Source organism: Cetorhinus maximus, chromosome 17 (assembly GCF_964194155.1).
Source record: "Cetorhinus maximus chromosome 17, sCetMax3.hap1.1, whole genome shotgun sequence".
In the NCBI taxonomy this organism is placed as follows: Eukaryota; Metazoa; Chordata; class Chondrichthyes; order Lamniformes; family Cetorhinidae; genus Cetorhinus; species Cetorhinus maximus.
The window spans coordinates 19,622,182-19,642,889 of record NC_135895.1 but is presented as its reverse complement, the minus strand read 5'-3'; the positions used below and the strand labels follow the sequence as shown (position 1 = coordinate 19,642,889).

Below are 20,708 nucleotides of genomic sequence, written 5' to 3'. Positions count from 1 at the left end.
ATATTGCCATTCTAGACAAGATTAAACGGTTAATAAATAAGACACGGACTTGCAGAAACAAGGGATGCTTTGTTTCGGTTTGTGAGATTTTGTGAGCTTTGCGAGCTAGATAATAGGCAACATTGGACGACTTCCTGACATCAGGCCTTGGTCACAGAATCTGAAGAACAGACTTGTGTCTCCTGCCTTTTGGGAGCTGTGAGGCAGTGTCGGTGCCAGAGTCATGTGTGTGACTTTGCTGTATCACAGCTGGATTACAGAGAGCCCTTTCTAACTTCAAGCTCTGACAAGCCAAAGAAGATGGGGAACAAAAAGCATTTCTCTCAGCGCAGTTTAAAAATCTCGCCAGTTACCTCCAACTGACCCCTTTGATGTGAGTAGCAGGAGAAAAATGAACAAGAACTTGCAAAGTATTTGTTTGTTTATGGTGATTACTGAAAGCCAAATACCTAAGTGGCCAAGCAATTAGTGCACCAACCAGGGTAGAAACAACATAAAAGTGGTTTTTGAATTTGAACTGAGGCTATTTACATCATTCCTCCAATTCTGACCTCCTGCACATTCCCAAATTTCTTTGTTCCACCATCAGCCACAGAGCTTTGAACTCTGGAATTTCTCCCTAAACCTCTCCGGCTCTCTACCCCCCACCCCTTTCCTCCTTTGAGATGCTCCTTATGACCTTGGGACTTGTTGCTACGCTAAAGATGTTATATAAATGTAAGTTGCAGCGGAGCTGACTAGCAGGGCTAGTGGTTATAGCATTTGACTTTCATTGTTGTAGCCTGGCACTTTGAAACAAACCAATGGAGACAGTCTAGCCTTCAGAACGCAGTGTGCAGTGAGGCTCAATTATTCATAGCTGGGCCGTGCTGGTACATAAAGAATGAGTAACATACTACTCAATGGCCAAGGCAGGATGTCATTGATACTGGTCAGTAAAGGACAAGCAACTCGAGAAACCATCTCCACGTAACAGCGGTAACCTGCATCCCTACAGCGCTGCTTATGATGAGAGGGGCACTCAAAAGTATCAATGATTTATTGCTGATGGTTTTATTATACACATGTGTGCTTCATAGGAGCAGTATCAATCTAATTCGGCTGCCAGGGATCTGCCCCCAGCACCTCCACTCCTCTTTTTGACTGTGCTTTCACCCTTCAACCCCCAGTTTCCTCCTTTCTCCCTCCTATTCAGTGCCCAACCATATTCACCCATGGCCCTGTGAAGTGCATTGAGACACCTGTCTGCACGCAAGGAGCCAGGTAAATTGTTGTAAGGCTGGAAGTTCCTATGCAAGCCTTAACCGCTGTTAATTATCTTGCTTTACCACTCTCAAAGAATTTTGGGTGTAACTATCTTGTGAGGGAGTTAAAGGGCTGAGGCTGTGTTGAAATACTGCACGATAGTCAATGACTGGCCATTCCAATTGGCAAAAAAAGCTCAGTGCACTTGTGTAATAGGTTGCACCACACAGTGATAGTTGGCCCCCTCTAGTGGTAACAACTAGACTGTCCGCCTTGATTTAAGGGTGCATTACTGAGTTTTGATGGATGGAATTAATCACATTAAGTGGTCAGGCTGTCAGTGACATTATTCTGCGGAAAAAGGTTTGCGTTTGCGCTTGTAAGATTAGGTCGGGGCGGTGCTGTGCAAGCTGCTTGTGGTATTCTTTTAAAAATAGCACTGCTGTGTCGCGTGCTTCTTTGTTCTCTGGTTGAAGAAGTGAGGTCCAGAGAGTTGGCCAGTGTCACGTTTAAAGACAGAGATGAGATAGACCAAGGAATAAGTGATGGCAAATTTGGAGAAAAGTGACTTGCATTGATATAGCACTTTTAATGATCCCCCGACCTCGCAAAACACTTCCCAGCCAATGAAGTACTTCTTGAAGTGTAACCACTATTTGTAATGTAGGAAACGTGGCAGCTAAACTGCGCTCAACAAACGCCCACAAACAGCAAGGTGATTAAAAACGTGGTTTTTTTTGTGAGGATGTGTCTTAGTGATGTTGATTGGGGAATAAATATAGGCCAGGACTCCAGGGAGAACTCCCCTGCTATTCTTTGAAATAGCGCCATGGGATCTTTTACATTCACCTGAGCGGGCAGATGGGGGCCATGGTTTAATGCCTCATCCGAAAGGCGGTGCCGCTGACAGTTCGGCACTCCCTCGGCACTGCGCTAGAACGTCAGCCTCGGTCTTAGTGCTCAAGTCCAGAGTGGGACTTGGAACCGGAACCTTGTGATTTAGGAGTGAAAGTGCTACTAACTGGGCCACGACTGACACTTAAAAGAGGAGCAAAGGGATGACTAAAGGGAGGTACAGAAGGCACTGGGCCAAGAATGATTTGGCGTAGAGTTATTGTAAACGCTGAGGGCTGAATTTTGAGAACTCGCCAGGCCCAGAAATGGAGCTGGGCAGGAACTACAAATGTCCCTGCCGTCCGATGTGCCAGTTACCCAGCTCCTTCCTACCTCCAGGCCATTTTTGGGAGGCGGGAGTGGGGGAAACATGACGCGTTAGGAGCCTGTTGAGGACAATGAAAGGAGGTCGACTGGGATCTTCCAGTCAGACTGCAGGTTCCTACAGGCAACGGGGGGGCTAGTTTAGCTGCCTGGAACCGGCTCCCCTGTGGCAGGCTAGGGGGGGGAGGGTAACACTCCAGGCAGGCTTACAGGCCCTCCCTGCCTAACTGGGGAATCTAACCCCACCTCCCAGTCCTCACTCCGCAGTGGGTCGCCTAAGTGCAAAACCCATTTTTTAAATTCATGATTAAATAAGTTGTCCTCTTACTCTAATGCTGACCGTTGCTCTGAAGCTAGAAGGCCCCTGATTGGCCCTCCAGCTTCAAGCCATACTTCATTTGGCAGCAAGCCCGTCTTCACACCAGTTAAGATGCCCGTCCCCTTAAAAACACAATGAGTGACTGTTTCCCCCCCGGGGCAGGTTCAGGGCCCCGGAATAGTCCTGACCTTTGTTTCCTGCCCGCAGATGGGGGAGGAGGCCTGGGAGGGTGTGATTGATTTTAGCATGGCGATGATGCAGGGGGTGAGTAAGCATGTGTAAGCATGTCATATTTGGAGTGTAGAGGGAGGAAAAGAAGAGGTCAGAGTTGAGTATCGATAGGCTAGAGATGTAAGAAACATTGCAATTGGGAGATCGAAACCTCGAGGCAATGGGTTAAATGTTGCTGGAGTGGGGAATCGCATGGTGAGGCCTGCAAGTTGGGCTTTTGTCTTTCAGCTTTCAACTGAAATAAATGTTGCTCTCAAAGTTGCTGGAAATGTGAGCATAAAATGTGGATTCTGGGACCTGAGTGAAGGGAGGGATCAATAGTCCGTCTCCTTGGCTAAAGAAATTTAAGGATTGCTAAAAAAAAAAACAGGATGACCATAAGACCATTAGACGTAGGAGCAGAAGTAGGCCATTCGGCCCATCGAGTCTGCGCCGCCATTCAATGAGATCATGGCTCACCTGACAATCCTCAACTCCACTTTCCTGCCTTTTCCCCATAACCCTTGATTCCCTTACTGATTTAAAAATTTATCCATCTCAGCCTTGAATATATTTAATGACCCAGCCTCTACAGCTCTCTGCGGTAAAGAATTCCACAGATTAACTACCCTCTGAGAGAAGAAACTCCTCCTCATCTCTGTCGTAAATGAGGGAAAGAAAGATTGGATTAAGAGCAAGAGAAAGAAAGTGAGAAAAGATGTAAAATGTTAAATTTGACATCTTTTAAGACCTCCAACAACAATTTACCACCTGCAGGTATCAGCCTCAATGTTTTAAATTGTTCCCTTTCCAGGCTGGAGAGATTGATCAGGGTTCATTGTTAAGGGGATAGTTGCGTTATTAATTATGAGCCCTAACTCTCTGCAGCTAGTTTAATGAGCAATGGATGAGCAAATGCGGCAAGTTCTGAAAAATAATGGGCAGGCTGAGTGAGATGCAGCTTGTGTGAGAGAAACAGTGAAGTGGTGTAAATCTAGCAGCAAGCTCACACTGTGTCTCGTCATTCCCTGAAACTGCTAGCTAATTAATAACAGTGTGCGTCTTTAATGAGAGGGATTTGGCCCACTACTAAGGAAATAACTGACTTCCTGCAACTTCTTATGCATGTGCATGGGTGGAATAATGTTTATTGTACAAAAAGTACATATGTTCCGAGGATGTTGTGTTGGGAGAGGAGAATGCAAATGCTTTTCCCTTGTGTGCATCTTTGGGCTCGTGCAGACAAAGGTGAGGATAAAGCAAACTGAAGCGTGGCCTGATAGAGGTCTTTAAGGCTATGAAAGTGTTTGGTAGGGTAGATGTGGAGAAGATCTTGTGGGACTGTCCAAAAGTAGGAGCCATAAATATGTATAACGGTCACTAATAATACCGATATGGAATTCCCATGAAACTTCTGTACCCTGAGATTGTTTACAATCTGAACCTTGCTACCACAAGGAGCAGTTGAGACGAACAGCATTAGCTGCATTTAACAGGGAGTTAGATGAACATGAGGGAGAGAGGAAAAGATAACTGAAAATGCTGGGAATATTCAGGAGATCAGACAGCACCAGTAGAGAGAGAAAAAACATTGACTTGGATCGTCCGATGGCAATAGCGGTGAATGTTGAGACGTTCACTGCTGTTGTGTGTTAGGTTCCTGTGGGCATCCCTACCCCTACCCATGCACACATATGGTATTCACCCAGGAAGTTTAAATTTATAATTGGTAGAATTATGCCACCCGGGCCTCTCTGAAAATGTCTCCAACACTGACCTTTATGTCACAGACTTGAATTAGACGCTCTATACTTACCCAGATATTTACCTCATTCTCCCCCCGTTGTTAAGCCCTGGCCGAATTCAGTGATTAACAGCAGGAGCTGAATGTGGGACAGATTATAAAAAAAATCCTCCCCTTCCTACAACCCTGGGGTAATTATGGTTTTATGTAATGTGTAGTATACCTTTAAGAAGGATGGTAGAAAGGAAGATCACATGATCTTATGTAACCAATAGAGGAGTAGCACGGGCTACCTCTGTAGTCAGGAGTCTGAGTTAGTAATAAGTATGGAGGCAGGGTTTGAGTTGAAAGCACACAAGTGTAACTGCTGAGTACCTTTATAAATAAACAGAATGTGTTCCACCTAAGATCTGTCTGCTGGTCAACTCTGTCTATTGTACCAACTCGGCCATCCCAAAACAAGCACGTAACCCGGATCCACAAGTCCCAACAAACTGGTGACCAGGATCCAACGACCCCCGACACTGCTCACCCACCCACCCCCCCGACACTGCTCACCCACCCACCCCCAACACTGCTCACCCCCCCACCCCCCCGACACTGCTCAACCCCCCCCACCCCCGACACTGCTCATACCCACCCCACCCCCCCTCCACTGCTCAACCCCCCAACCCCCACCCCCGACACTGATCATACCCCCCACCCCCCCTTCACTGCTCAATCCCCCCAACCCTCACCCCCGACACTGATCGTACCCCCCACCCCCCCTCCACTGCTCAATCCCCCCAACCCCCACCCCCGACACTGCTCACCCCCCCCACCCCCCCTCCACTGCTCAATCCCCCCAACCCTCACCCCCGACACTGATCATATCCCCCACCCCCCGACACTGCTCACTGCCCCCACACCCCCTCCACTGCTCAACCCCCCCAACCCCCACCCCCGACACTGTTCATACCCCCGATACTGCTCACCCCCCACCCCCCGACACTGTTCATATCCCCCACCCCCCGACATTGCTCACCCCCCCACCCCCCCTCCACTGCTCAACATCCCCACCCCCGACACTACTCACCCCCCCGATACTGCTCAACACCCCCACCCCCGACACTGCTCAACCCCCCCAACCCCCACCCCCGACACTACTCACCCCCCCCACCCCCGACACTACTCACCCCCCCGATACTGCTCACCCCCCGACACTGCTCAACACCCCCACCCCCGACACTACTCACCCCCCTACCCCCGACACTACTCACCCCCCACCCCCGATACTGCTCAACCCCACCCCCCTCCACTGCTCAACACCCCCACCCCCGGACACTGCTCACCACCCCCACCCCCAACACTGCTCAATACCCCCACCCCCCCGACACTGCTCACCCCCCACACCCCCAACACTGCTCAATACTCCCACCCCCCGACACTGCTCAACCCCCCCCACTCCCCGACACTGCTCACCCCCCCACCCCCGACACTGCTCACCCCCCCACCCCCCCTCCACTGCTCCACCCCCCCACCCCCGACACTACTCACCCCCCCCACCCCACCTCCACTGCTCCACCCCCCACCCCTGCGACACTGATCACCCACCCCCCCACCCCCCTCCACTGCTCCACCCCACCACCCCCCCTCCACTGCTCCACCCCCCCAACCCCCCTCCACTGCTCCACCCCCACAACCCCCCTCCACTGCTCACCCCCCTACCCCCCTCGACACTGCTCAGCCCCCCCACCCTCCCTCCACTGCTGAACACCCCCACCTCCCCTCCACTGCTCACCCCACCCATCACACTCCTGAAGTTCTGTCATGATCTTGTTGAATGACGGGGCAAGCTAGAGAAACCTTATAGAACCTTAGAACCATAGAAAAGTTACAGCACAGAAGGAGGCCATTTGGCCCATCTTGTCCATGCCAGCCTGAGGACACCCAGGTGCCCTTTCTAATCCCACCTTCCTGCACCCGGCCCATAGCCCTGCAGTTTACAGCACTTAAGGTGCAGATCCAGGTATTTTTTAAAAGAGTTTAGAGTTTCTGCCTCTACCACCAACTTGGGCAGCGAATTCCAGACACCCACTACCCTCTGCGTAAAAAAGTTCTTCCTCATGTCCCCCCTACACCTTCTGCCACTTATCTTGAATCTATGCCCCCTGGTTCTAGAATTCTCCATCAAGGGAAACAATTTTATCCTGTCCACTCTATCTATTCCCCTCATAATTTTGAGCATTTTTTTTTTTATAAGGTCATCCTTCCCTAAAGGGGCACTAATGAACCAGATGGAGTCTTACAGTGAAACTAACTTTTAATCCCTGATTTATTCATTGAATTCAAATTCCACAAACTGCTGGGCAGGGATTTCGAACCCACATCACTAGCCTAGGCCTGGGGGGGAATTACTAGTCCAATGACATTACCACTGTGCCACCATCTCCCCTTATTATTAGCTAACTTAGCTCCTATTTCTTAAGTTCTTACACCCCCACCAACTCGCTAACCTGCTGACTACATTCAGTTGACCACCTTTAGCCCAGGGAGCAAGCTGGGGAGTTTCAGTCGCTTCAGAACATCATCAGCTGGAATTTATTATTGCCTGTGGTTTCATCTGTAAATACTTTGAGCAGCTCAGGCAGTGAGCAACTTTGAAATGGTAATTAGCTACAATTACTGTTTGCGATTGCAGTTAACAGACTCCCTCTGGGGTGTGTTATTATTGTGAGCACAATGAGAATGTATGTTTGTCGTCATACGTAGGTTTTGTTCAAAGGGCGGCAAGAAGCCTTTAGGAGCAGTGCAAAGCAGAGGAGCAGGTGCTTCCTCCCAGGGAAGAGAGAGACCGAAAGAAATCAAACAGCAGGCCAGCCCATGTCGCTCCCAGGATGGAGGTTTCGGGTTACCAACCCTCCTGGATTGGCCTGGAGTCTCCAGGAATTGAAGATCAATCTCCAGAGAAATCATCAGGACAATTAAAAAGATTTGTTTTTTTTTAAATTTTCTTGGTGGATTTCTTTTTACCAGATATAAAAATATCTGGGGGCGGGGGGTGGTGGGTGGGGGGGTGATAGAGGCTGTTTGGCTGACAGGCAAGCATCATCCAATTGGGCAATGAGTCTTTTTGCTTTCCAATTGGCGTAGGAAGGCAGTGAGTCACAAGGATGGAGATGTTGGCTGATTCATGGCTGGAGCGTGGGGGCAAGTCATGTGATGAAACCTCCAGGAATATATTTAATCACAGAGATAAAAACAAAAAAACTGCGGATGCTGGAAATCCAAAACAGAAACAGAAATACCTGGAAAAACTCAGCAGGTCTGGCAGCATCGGCGGAGAAGAACAAAGTTATATATATTTATATATTTAATCACCGTTGGCAACCCTATGCAGGTTGCTGATCAGCACTGTTCAGGAAGCCTTTGAGAGTAGGCCCCTCGTCCAGGCAATATGGAGCTAGGGTCGAGCCTAACCTTAACCCCTAACAGCTCTGCTCCGTCAGCAGTCGGGGGAGGGTGGGGAGGGACCAGCACAGATTGGAAATTGAGGAGCCTGCTGCCCAGAATTTTCCAGGCCCAAGTCCCCAAATCTGAGGCAACACTGACTTGCAAGAAGTTGTTTGTTGCATAAATGCCAGTGAGTCACGTGTTTGTTCTTTCGATCCTTCTTTTTAAGTTTGGTTCTTTCTTTCAGATTTGTGCTGGGCGGGATTCCACTGTATTTTCACCAGTGACTCACTTGAAAATCTATTTTTATTTGCTGTATTTATACACAGTTATGGAGCTAAATTTTCTCTCTGACTGGCTGGGTGACACGCCAATGACTCAGGGAATGAAAACATCATTTGTGACAATAGGGCCCATGAGACTGAGCAGACAAAGCTGCTGCACTTCACTCACTCAAAACAGGGTGAAGCCCGAGTGTGTTGTGGGACCAGGCGTTAGGAGGGTGTTTGCAAATGGCATGTACTAAATCCTTAGTTACTTTTTGTAAGCTACACTGTGGGGCATCACTGGCATTTGACTATTTATAAGATTAGCCTGAGAAATACAAATCACAAGGATATGATAAACGATTAAAATAGAAATACTGCTTCTATGGAGTGTCTAAATGGGATGGAGGAGCAGAAGGACCCAAATATTACAGACCATTAGCAGCAGCGACTCGTACCGACAAGGTCATGAAAGTGTAAACCAAGCTCTCGGGTTCATTCCTGGAGGAAAAGAATTGAAAAGCAGGCGAGTTAGGTTAAGCTTGTATGGAACCTTGACCACACTTGGAGAGCTCGAAATAGGTTCTGTTCTCCACATCATGAAGAGGCACGGGGGGAAGGTGCAAAAAAGATTGACAAGGACGATAGCCCAACTGAGAGGCTACACCTATTAGGAAAGATTGAACAGGCCGACGCTCTTGAAACTGGAAAGGAGAAGGCTAATGAGTGACCTGATGGAGATCTTTAAGATCATGAAAGGGCTCGACAGGGGTTCACCTAGTAAAGACTTTTCCCCTTGTTGAGGAGTCCAGAACTAGGAGTCATGAATATAAGATAATCACTGATAAATCCAGTAGGGAATACAGGAGAGATTTCTTTATCCAGGGGTGATGAGAATGTGGAACATGATTACCACCGTGAGTAGTTAATGCCACTAATGTAGTTGCATTTACAACACATTAGGGAAAAGGAATAGAAGGAGATATAGATGGGGTTAGATGAAGTGGAGTGGAACGAGGCTCATGTTGAGCATAAACACTGGCACAGACCTGTCGGGCAGAATGACCTGTTCCTGAGCTGTAAATGCTATTTAATTTTGTGCATCGTTTTCAATGTTGGGCACGACTCTGAAGTTGAGGCATGTTGCACTCTTTCCCTACATATACCCACTTATTGCCTGCGCATAACTCCTTCTGCGTCTATCTTTCCTCCTATTGGCCCAATATCACCAGTTTGTCTCTGTTGTTCTCTCTGGTGCAAAAGCAACGCAGATTCACAGAATCACACAGTGCAGAAGAGGCCCTTCGGCCCATCGAGTCTGCACTGATATGTGAGAAACACCTGACCTACCTACCTAATCCCATTTACCAGCACTTGGCCCATAGCCTTGAATGTTATGACGTGCCAAGTGCTCATCCAGGTACTTTTTAAAGGATGTGAGGCAACCCACCTCCACCACCCGCCCAGGCAGTGCATTCCAGACCATCACCACCCTCTGGGTAAAAATATTTTTCCTCACATCCCCCCTAAACCTCCTGCCCATCACCTTGAACTTATGTCCCCTGGTGACTGACCCTTCAACTAAGGGGAACAGCTGCTCCGTCTCCACCCTATCCATGCCCCTCATAATCTTGTACACCTTGATCAGGTCGCCCCTCAGTCTTCTCTGCTCCAGCGAAAACAACCCAAGTCTATCCAACCTCTCTTCATAACTTAAACGTTTCATCCCAGGCAACATCCTGGTGAATCTCCTCTGCACCCCCTCCAGTGCAATCACATCCTTCCTATAATGTGGTGACCAGAACTGCACACAGTACTCCAGCTGTGGCCTCACTAAGGTTCTATACAACTCCAACATGACTTCCCTATTTTTGTAATCTATGCCTCGATTGATAAAGGCAAGTGTCTCATATGCCTTTTTCACCACCCCATTGACATGCCCCTCCGCCTTCAGAGATCTATGGACACGTGCCAAGGTCCCTTTGTTCCTCAGAACTTCCTAGTGTCATGCCGTTCATTGAATACTTCCTTGTCAAATTACTCCTTCCAGAGTGTATCACCTCACACTTTTCAGGATTAAATTCCATCTGCCACTTATCTGCCCATTTGACCATCCTGTCTATATCTCCCTGTAGCCCAAGACACTCAACCTCACTGTTAACCCGGCCAATCTTTGTGTCATCCGCAAACTTACTAATCGTACCCCCCACATAGTCATCTATGTCGTTTATATAAATGACAAATAATAGGGGACCCAGCACAGATCCCTGTGGTACGCCACTGGACACTGGCTTCCAGTCACTAAAGCATCCTTCTGTCATCACCCTCTGTCTCCTACAACTAAGCCAATTTTGAATCCACCTTATCAAATTACCCTGTATCCCATTTGCATCTGCCTTCTTTATAAGTCTCCCATGTGGGACCTTGTCAAAGGCTTTGCTGAAATCCATATAAACTACATCAACAGCACTACCCCCATCTACACACCTGGTCACCTCCTCAAAAAATTCAATCAAATTTGTTAGGTGTGACCTCCCTCTGACAAAGCCATGCTGACTATCCCTGATCAAACCTTGCCTCTCCAAGTGGAGATAGATTCTCTCCTTCAGAATTTTCTCCAATAGTTTCCCTACCACTGACATGAGACTCACTGGCCTGTAGTTCCCTGGCTTCTCTCTACAACCCTTCTTAAATAGCGGAACCACATTAGCTGTTCTCCAGTCCTCTGACACCTGCCCCGTGGCCAGAGGGGAATTAAAAATTTGGGTCAAAGCTCCTGCGATCTCCTCCCTTGCCTCCCTCAGCAGTCTGGGACACAAATCATCCGGACCTGGAGATTTGTCCACTTTTAAGCCTGCCAACACCTCCAATACCTTGTCACTCCCTATATCAATTTGCTTAAGAACCTCGCAGTCTCTCTCCCCGAGTTCAATATCCTCATTCTCTTGGGTGAAGACGGATGTGAAGTATTTGTTCAACATTCTACCGATGTCCTCTGGCTCCACCCATAGATTGCCCCCTTGGTCCCTTATGGGCCCTACTCTTTCCCTGGTTATCCTCTTCCCATTGATATACTTATAGAATATCTTGGGAATTTCCCTACTTTTACCAGCCAGAGCTTTCTCATATCCCCTCTTTACTCTCCTAATTGCTTTCTTAAGCTCCACCCTGCACTTTCTGTACTCCACTAATGCCTCCACCGATTTGCTTCCCTTGTACCTGCTAAAAGCCTCTTTTCTCTCTCATCGTACCCTTAATATCTCTGGTCATCCATGGTTCTCTGGGCTTGTTACTCCTTCCTATCACCCTAGAGGGAAGATGTTGAGCCTGCACCCTCCCCATTTCCTTTTTGCTCCACTGCTCCTCTGTAGATTTCCCCACAAGTAGCTGTTCCCAGTCTACCTTGGCCAGATCCTGCCTTATTTGACTAAAATCCGCTCTCCCCCAATCCAAAACATTTTTATGCAACTTGTCTTATTTCTTTGTCCATAACAAGCTTAAATTGTACCACACCCTTTATATAAAAAAATTATTGTAGGTAGGTAATTGGCCATAGTTCATGAGGGACTAGGCATTTCTGTTTATTAGCGATAGAGAGAATTGGTTATATAGCTTGGGGGGCACCACTCTGCATCAAGCCTGGGGCAGGCCCCAAGCCTACTTCAGCCAGAATGGGAATTGAACCCACGCTCCTGGTGTTATTCTGAGCCACACGCTAGTTACAACTGAACTAACCAGCCCCAAAATATTTATATAGGTGTGTGAATTATGACATCCCAATGTTGTCACAAAGTGGCTTCAAATTATTTTTCTTGGGCTAGAAGGTAAAATGCTTGTTTAGGGTCATTTATCAGTTCAGAATCTACAGGAAATCCACCCCGTTACCTCAGTTGTTACACACTAGATCAGTATTGTCCGACAGAAATCACAGACTAGCTATGGGCGTGGCTACCATGACATCGTTTTTGGCCACCTGCACTCAGTTTAATAGGAAACATCTTACACACAATATAGTAAACGTATTCACGTGTAGGTTTACTTAACACACATCTAGCTCACATTACCTCAGTGCGAAACTTTGCAGCCTTTCTTTTTCACTAACGTTTAGACTTCTTGCATGAATTTATCAGACTGAACATCTTAGTTCAGCTTCTGTCATGACATCTTTAGACAAGGAGCTGCAAATGGCACTTTCACTCCGATGAAGTCATTGCAATAAATATTGATGTGCCTACCGAGAAACAGCAGATGCCCCCCTACACTCTGTTCAGAAGGCGGTTGGGTGGCACTTGTTTGTGACCATGAAGTGACCTCTCGGGTGCTGCGTTTCCTTTGCTGTGATACAGGGTGTTGGAGATGCTTGTTATTAGTTCAGGTTGCTGAATTCTGATGAGCTAGAGCAGTTAACCTGATTGGTTGAGCTGACCAGAGCAGTTAACCTGATTGGTTGAGCTGACCACGCTGACGGGGTCCCCCTCTCCATATAATGTTGGTGTTTTCATGGTGCGAAGGTCTGGTGCTTTCAGGTAACCAACAAGTAGTAACCAAGGATGTAAAGTATTGCAACGATCAAAAAAAATCTTACACTCTGCTTTTTTTTTAAACCATTTAGCCAACAGATGCACAAAAAGGTTAACATAAACCTGCAATGTGCCATGCAAATGAATATCGAGGTCATAAGCCCAACAGTGACGTCTGTTACTTATTTCTATTTATTAAAAATGAAAGTAGTCACATCTGGATTCCAAATTAGCCACACATGGTGAGTGGCTAATGAATTGAAAAAGCCTAGACTAAAACTCTCTGGTCATTCTGAATCAGCTGACCTATGTAACAGTGACAGTAAGGGCATTACCCATTGGCCTCAACATAGTGAAGCTAAAAAGGCGAATTAGGTACTAGGCCCATGGAACTTCTCTCAGCCTGAATCCCACCAGCTTCAGGGGAGGAGGCTTAAGAAGAGAAATGGATCTCGGGATGAGGAATAAAATCAAGGGGAAGAAACAGTTGCTGATGGTATAGTTAGGACCTGTTTCGATCGGTGATAAAGGATGACAAATGCTTCAATTGTGAAGTAATGGGGCTGGTTGTGGCTCTCTCACTGTGGGTACAGTTATGTCCATATATCTAGCTAACCATATAGTCACCTATGTTGAGCAGTGCCATTCCTTACAGTGATAAATGCTTACGTGGAGAATTCTCTGCTTTCCTGACATTTTAATTTTTTTCTGAAAAGGGGAGTGTCCCTTAATTTGCCCCTTATCAACATCTTGGCATGAGTGATAGGAATGAACGATAATGTTATAATTACAGACTAAAAACATTAGTTGCTTTTACTGATGGGCACTGATAATCTGAATGAGTCTCTAGCATGACCTGACCTCATAAGAGTGCAGTTTAAAATTGATTTGAACATTCTTCACTGGTCTGCTTTGTTTTGGTGTTGTCTTTCATGAAGTTTATTCTAACGGAAATAATTTTGTTAACTTTGCTCATCTTACCCAGTTTGTTGCTGGCTAGTGGTTTCATTCCAGCTTTAAAGATTTACATTTATATAGCTCCTTTCACCACCTCGGGACGTCCCAAACAGCTTTACCGCAAATGAAGTACTTTTTGAAATGTAGTTACCTTTGTAAAGTAGGGAATGCGGCAGCCAATAATCAAGCAGCAACCTTTACAAGACAGATTAGCGAGACACATGTTACAGTGATGGTTTAGCTCTCCGGTGGGATATTATGTTGACTGTACTCTGAAGTATCAAAGAGTTGTCCGGCTGCCCATGGCCCTAGGATAGTAACTTTGGGTGCTGCCTAAAGTGACACCAGCCTGCGTGCCAGTTGTTTCTCAGTCCATTTTGCTTGCTCTCAGCGTTGCAGTGAAGCAGAAAGAAACTGGCACTCGCCCATTGGCCAGAGTCACAATGAACATTCTTGTGACATTTCCGAATCAAAAATTTGCTCTCAACCAGAACTAGTATTTCTGCTCTATTACTAATAAATTGCTTACTAACATGTAATTCTCCTAAAGTCACTTGTTCTTAACCCCTCTGAGCCAGACACAGATCCTTCCCTCCTGGTGCCTAGCTGATGCCCAGAGACATGTTCAGGGTTTTGTCCTTCTTTACCCTGAAGCTTTTCCACTCACCTGATGTATGAGGAGGGTCTTTGGTGTAGGTGGATGAACAGACATTGAAGGCCCAAACTTCATGGCAATATAATATGCAAAACTCTTTGGCTAGCTGTGCCATTCCTACAGAGTAGAAAATGCTTCGACCTTCTCCTGGAGGAGTAAAAACATTTACACACTGAGAGGTATTTATGAAAATACAATCGTTAGTTGTCAATTTCAACTTGTAACCAAGTCACTCCAGATCTTTATACTGTGATTCCCACAAGCCTCTGGCTCTATCTGATGAGTCCTTGTGTTGTGATTACCAGCACTCAGGCTCCCTTTGTTTGGTGTGCTGACCTTGGATGGTGCATGTGCACTAGGGAGAAGCCAGGTTATTGCTGGTGAGCACTGCTAACGTTTTCATCAACCACAGGGACAGAATGGAGATATGCGACTCTGCAAACCAATATAACAGAACACTAGCCTATGAAGCAATCGATTCCTCTCTCCTTTGTTGATTTCTTCACTGAAGATACATTCAACCACCACCCGGCTGAAATATGATTCTGGATCACATCTGTGCAGCAAAGAGCCTGAGAAATCACCATTCGAAAAAGAGCACAGTCAGGCCAAGGTGTATCAGCAATTATAGATTTTAGTGCTTACATCAGCTTATACTCTTTCCTGAATAGAAGATAAATCCACATGTTGGAAGAATGTTGGCTGTTATCCGGAGGATTAGGATATAAGCCTGAGATCGATAGATTTCTACATATTAAAAACATCCAGGGATACGGGGTTAGTGCAGGAAAATGGTGTTGAAGTAGAGCATTAGCCATGATCTCATTGAATAGCAGACCGGGCTCGAAGGGCTGAATGGCTTACTCCTGCTCCTATTTCTTATGTCCTTACGAGGTTAGGAGGCATGCTACAGCTATTGCTGAGGCCAGATTAGACCACATATCTGGAGCTGTGTATTTAGTCCTGGGCACCACACCTTAGGAAGGCTATTGGCCTTGGAGGGAGTGTAGTGTAGATTTACTAGAAAGAGACTTGGGCTCCAAGGGTTAAATTACATAAAGAGATTTCACAAGCTAAGGTTGTATTCCCTGGAACTTAGAACAGTAACAAGTGAGTTATACAAAGTTTACCAGATATAAAAGGGAACTGATAGGGTACATAGAGAGAAACTATTTCCGCTTGTTGGGGAACCTAGGAGTAAGGGCACACAGCCCTAAAGTTTACAGCCAGATCTTTCAGGAGTGTTATTAGGAAACACTTTTACACACACAGGTTGGTAGAAGTTAGGAACTTTCTACCGTAAATGGTACTTGATGATAGGTTGATTGTTAATTTTAGGTCTCAGATTGATAGATTTTTGTTAACCAAATGTATTAAAGGATACAGGGCAAAGGTGGGTTTCTGCAGTTAGAGCGCAGATCTCATTGAATAGTGGAACAGGCTGGAGGAAATGGCCTCCTCCTGTTCCTATGCTCCTGATTGATTTGGTAATTATGTGAAGCAGCATCACCAGTGGATGCAAAAAGGGAAAGCTCCCAGAGGAATTCGCCCTCCATTAGTAGTGGCTAGTCCTTTAAAGGAGGCAAATTGGGATACACTAAATTCCCCCCAAAAGCACTTATCACTAATGACCTGTTTGAATGAATTGACATGACAGTGTTACCATTTTCATGAACCATCTTCCATTTGTGATTAAATGTAATTTCCTTGCCCACTTCGCAGCTTGTGTGGGTCGCAAGGTCAAACCGATAAATTGGTCGATGATGGGCAGCAATATTATTCAAACACTCAGACTGTCTCCGTGCTTTCAATGTCGTACAGAGGTGTGTTATTTCTTGTTCTAAGCCTTTCTGCTGTGCTCCTGGTGGAGTAATGGTGTGTTTGTGGTTATTAATCTGCTGCTGTGTGTATTACTGAGCTGATGGGTCTGCAGTCAGCCCAGTATGCCACCTTGTTCATAAGCTACACTCCCAGTAAATGTGAATAATAAACTGTAGCAATTTTACCAGGCACCTTATTTTAATACTTTTTTCTTAAATGGCAAAGGGCTAGAAAGCACCTCTTTCATTTTCTCCTGCAATGGGAATGCTAAAAGTGGAGGAGGCAAGTTTCTGCAGAGGAACAGAATACTTGGGTGGAACACAACATTAAAAACTTCCTGGTACACCAGTCATGCATGGTATGAACTGATGATCCGGGTGTGCCCCTGAACTCAGTTATCACAGTTTATGTTACAGAATTTACTGAAGTGCATTGAACTAGGGCTGTAATTAGCTTAAGTACAGGGAGATTAAAAATCAAAATGTTTGTCTGATCCATTTGTGTGCACGTTTGAAGATCCCTTTCAGCCCTTGATGAGGCTGATGAATGTGGCTTGTTTTGGGAACAGTAACTTCTGCTTCAGTGTAATGGAAAACTTATTATTTACCGCCCTCGTTAGCAGCAGCTCCCAGTCCAAGTTGATTTTCTGAATGCATGCTCGCGATTAGTGGATGGCCGATTGTGGGAAGAAAAAAGAAAAGCATTTATATAGCGCTTTTCATGACTGCAGGATGCCCCAAAATGCTTTACAGTCAATGAAGTATTTCTGCCCACAATTCCCTGACGTTGTGTGGAAAATTGACTTTTCTCTCTCTCAGGATAGATTTTATGAATTAATGATTCCAGTGCAGGACCTTGCAAAGTGGGAGCACATGTTGGGAATTCACATTGGAAGATAGTTAAAGACCCACTAAACTCTGTATCTGAATTCCTGCTCCCATCGCGTGAACCTCTGTTAGGACATGTCATTTGTATAATCCAGTTCTTTGTGCCTTTTCTGCTCTGTGAGTCCGCATACTCTGTACATCTCAGCACAGGCGAATTGTGTCAGCTCCTGAATTTACACCTGCCCATTCCACCACCTTAACTTCTTCTTAACTCTAGTACCATCAGCTCCCCAGATAATAAACACCCTACCAGCTAATTGTTAAGCAAACTGCTGCAACTCTCAGCTATATTAGAATATTGTACATTGAATTATCTCCGAATTTACACAACTGAAACTGCCCAGCAGGTCCCGATTGGTGTTTATGCTCCACACAAGTCTTCTCCATCTTAGCTCATCCAGCCCCATCAACACATTCTTCTGTTCATTTCTCCCTCAATGTTCATTAGGTTGCTTCCAGGGATGAGAGGGTTGTCCGATGATGTGAGGCCAAGTAGATTGGCCCGATCCTGTCTGGAGTTAGGTGGTCTCATTACAATATACAAGTTTCTGAAGAGGCTTGACAGGGTAGACACTGAAAGGTTGTTTCCCCTGGCTGGGAAATGAAAAATGCAGGGCTCAATCTCAGGATAAGAGGGCAATCATTTAGGGCGGAGATGTGAAATTTCTTCGCTTGAGGGTTGTGAATCTTTGGAATTCTCTACCCTATAATTGCATATAGTTAAGTCTAAGGTGGACGGATATTTGGTGTCTCAGGGTGCCGAGGGATATGGGAGCAGGCAGGCCAATGGTCAGCCATGATTGTATTTAATGGCGGAGCAGGCTCGAGGGGCCTTATGGTCTACTCCTGCTCCCTTTATATTTTTATGTTCTTATGTACATATCAGGAGGCCTTGTGATACAGTGGGCAGCAGCCCTGCCTCTGATCCAGAAGCTCTAGGTTCAAGTCCCGCTCTAGGACTTAATGCCAAGGAAGGTATTTTCATAACACGGCCAAACAGGTTAAGTATCAACTTGTAAGTTCTTCCAACATGCGCCAATGGTAGGCGGTAACAGAGGGAGAGATTTTCCTGGTCAGCCATGTGATGGAAAGAAAATTGGAGCCTCTATCACTGTTCATGGTTCTACCTACAACATGCATGTAAAAGTGTATGTTGTGTCAGCAACTTGGACTTTCTTTGGGGGGGTTGGTTTTCTCAGTTGGCTGGATGGCTGGTGTGGATCAGAATGGTGCCAACAACATGGATTTTGACCCCTGTTCTGGCTGGGATGGAATCGGGACCTGCCTCCTGCCCTACCCATCATGGAGGTCGCGATGCTATGGTTTGGACCTGCCTTTAGGCAGAGAATAGGAAGAAGATAATGTACATATCTAGCTTTCCCTTAAATAGACCTGTGTAACTGTTCAATTAAAGGTCTATTTTTGGGAAACACTCTCTCTCTTTGCGTGTACCACTGACTTTGCCCAATTCTTAAATTCAGTTTTGGGATGTGGCCATTGCTGATAACAGTCAGCATTTATCAGCCATCCCTAAGCCTAATTTTGATCGGGCCTCAGGCTGACGTCCTCAGACATGCATTCAAATTGCGCTGCCCCTTTCATACCAGAAATGGGTGAAACTAAGTTTCTCCTCCCTAGTGGCTGAAGAATGTTGTTTTTAATCAGTGACAAATTTGTGTCCTGAATCTCAAATACTATTCCATAAGAAGTACATGCTATTCTAGTTAAAAGCCGGTTGGAACTCAATTGCAGTATCCATTGGCCAGGCTTAGGCATCATGGGTACATCCAGTGATCTGGTTACGACAATCTGGCCCAGCCAGGAATGGTTATTGGGTGGTTCGGGGCTTATCCCAAATAGTTGAGATTGTATTTGGTGGAGAATGTTCACCAGAACAAAAATTAGGATAAATGTTGCCGAGCCCTGATTTTCCATCCATTTGGACCTTTCTACAGTTTCTGTAAACCACATGTGCTTTAATTATTTCATACATTTCTTTCTGTTTTATATCTTGTTCCATCTTTTATTCTTTCACTAGTTGTCATTTTTGTGTCATAATGGCAGGGGCTCCTATCCATCGCAGGCACTGACCATCACCCTTGGCTTCCTGACCATTACCGTGATCACCAAGCCCTCTTTGACACCAAGGTTATGGATGAACCGCAATTTTAATTCAGCTGAGTATCCACATGATGGAAGCCAAGCTTTTTGGTTCCTACTATAGGTTCTGCACCTCGGGTATCAATGTCACCTGTCACTTTGACAGAAATGGAAAGTGTGAAAATGTAAGTCCCATTTGATCCCTCGGTGGGCTTGAAACTCTACATCTACTGCTTACATCCACCTTTGGAACATCATTTATTGCATTGCTGTTTGTGGGTTATGACTATATGCAGATTGACTGCTACGTCTTCCTACATAACTGTAGACTTTTTTATTCCTTCATGGGATGTGGGGGTCACTGGAAAGGCTAGCATTTGTTGCCCATCCCCATTTGCCCTTGAGAAGGTAGTGGTGAGCTGCCTTCTTGAACTGCTGTAGTCCATGTGGTGTAGGTACACCCACAGTGTCGTTAGGAAGGGAGTTCCAGGATTTTGACCCAACTACAGTGAAGGAACGGCGATATATTTCCAATTCAGGAAGGGGAAACTTGTAGGTGGAGGTGTTCCCATGTGTCTGATGCCCTTGTCCTCCTAGGTGGTAGTGGTTTCAGGTTTGGAAGGTGATGTCGAAGGAGCTGTGGTAAGTTTCTGCAATGCGTCTTGTACACACTGCTACCACTGTGCCTGGTGATGAAGAGGACTTCAAAAGGAATTAATTAATTGATGAAGCACTTTGGGACATGAAAGGCCTTGTATTAAAAACAAATTTGATCATTCTTTCTGTTCTATTATGTCTTCCAATGCAGCTCCCTCCACCAGCCTCCTGAGGAGCTCTCCTCTCCACTATTGGTGGAAAAACCTTCAATCACCATGCCCTTGCACTCATATCCTAGACTTTATTGACTTGCCACTTTTCTTGCCTTCTTTAAATTCCTCCTTAAAACTTAGTTCTTTCTCCAAGGAGTCACTTGACTTGATCCTTTAACTTTTCTCTTACATCCTACTTAGTGTCCATCATGGTACATTTTTGGTTACCTGGCTGTCTGTCATTCATAGAAACCCATCCCTGTATTTAAGAATGTCCAAACCATTCGTAGGGAGAAACCTGCTCCAGCTAGAATTTCTGTTTACCCCATACAGAGTACACACACTCACACTTCCCCGCCCTGCAGGAACAAACCCCATCTACCTGACCAGGTAAGGATGGCCGATTTCCTTCCATAAAGAGGCATTAGAGAACCAGATGGGTTTTTTATGACAATCGATGATAGTTACTAAGACTAGCTTTATAAGTATTTATATATTAACTGAATTCAAATTCCACCAACTTGA

General features: G+C 45.9%; 1 protein-coding gene across 2 annotated transcripts in view; it reads left to right on the top strand.

The window, feature by feature from the left end:
- bcar3 (BCAR3 adaptor protein, NSP family member) overlaps positions 1 to 20,708 on the top strand; it is a 164,100-nt gene that overhangs the window by 106,237 nt on the left and 37,155 nt on the right. The window lies entirely within an intron of this gene.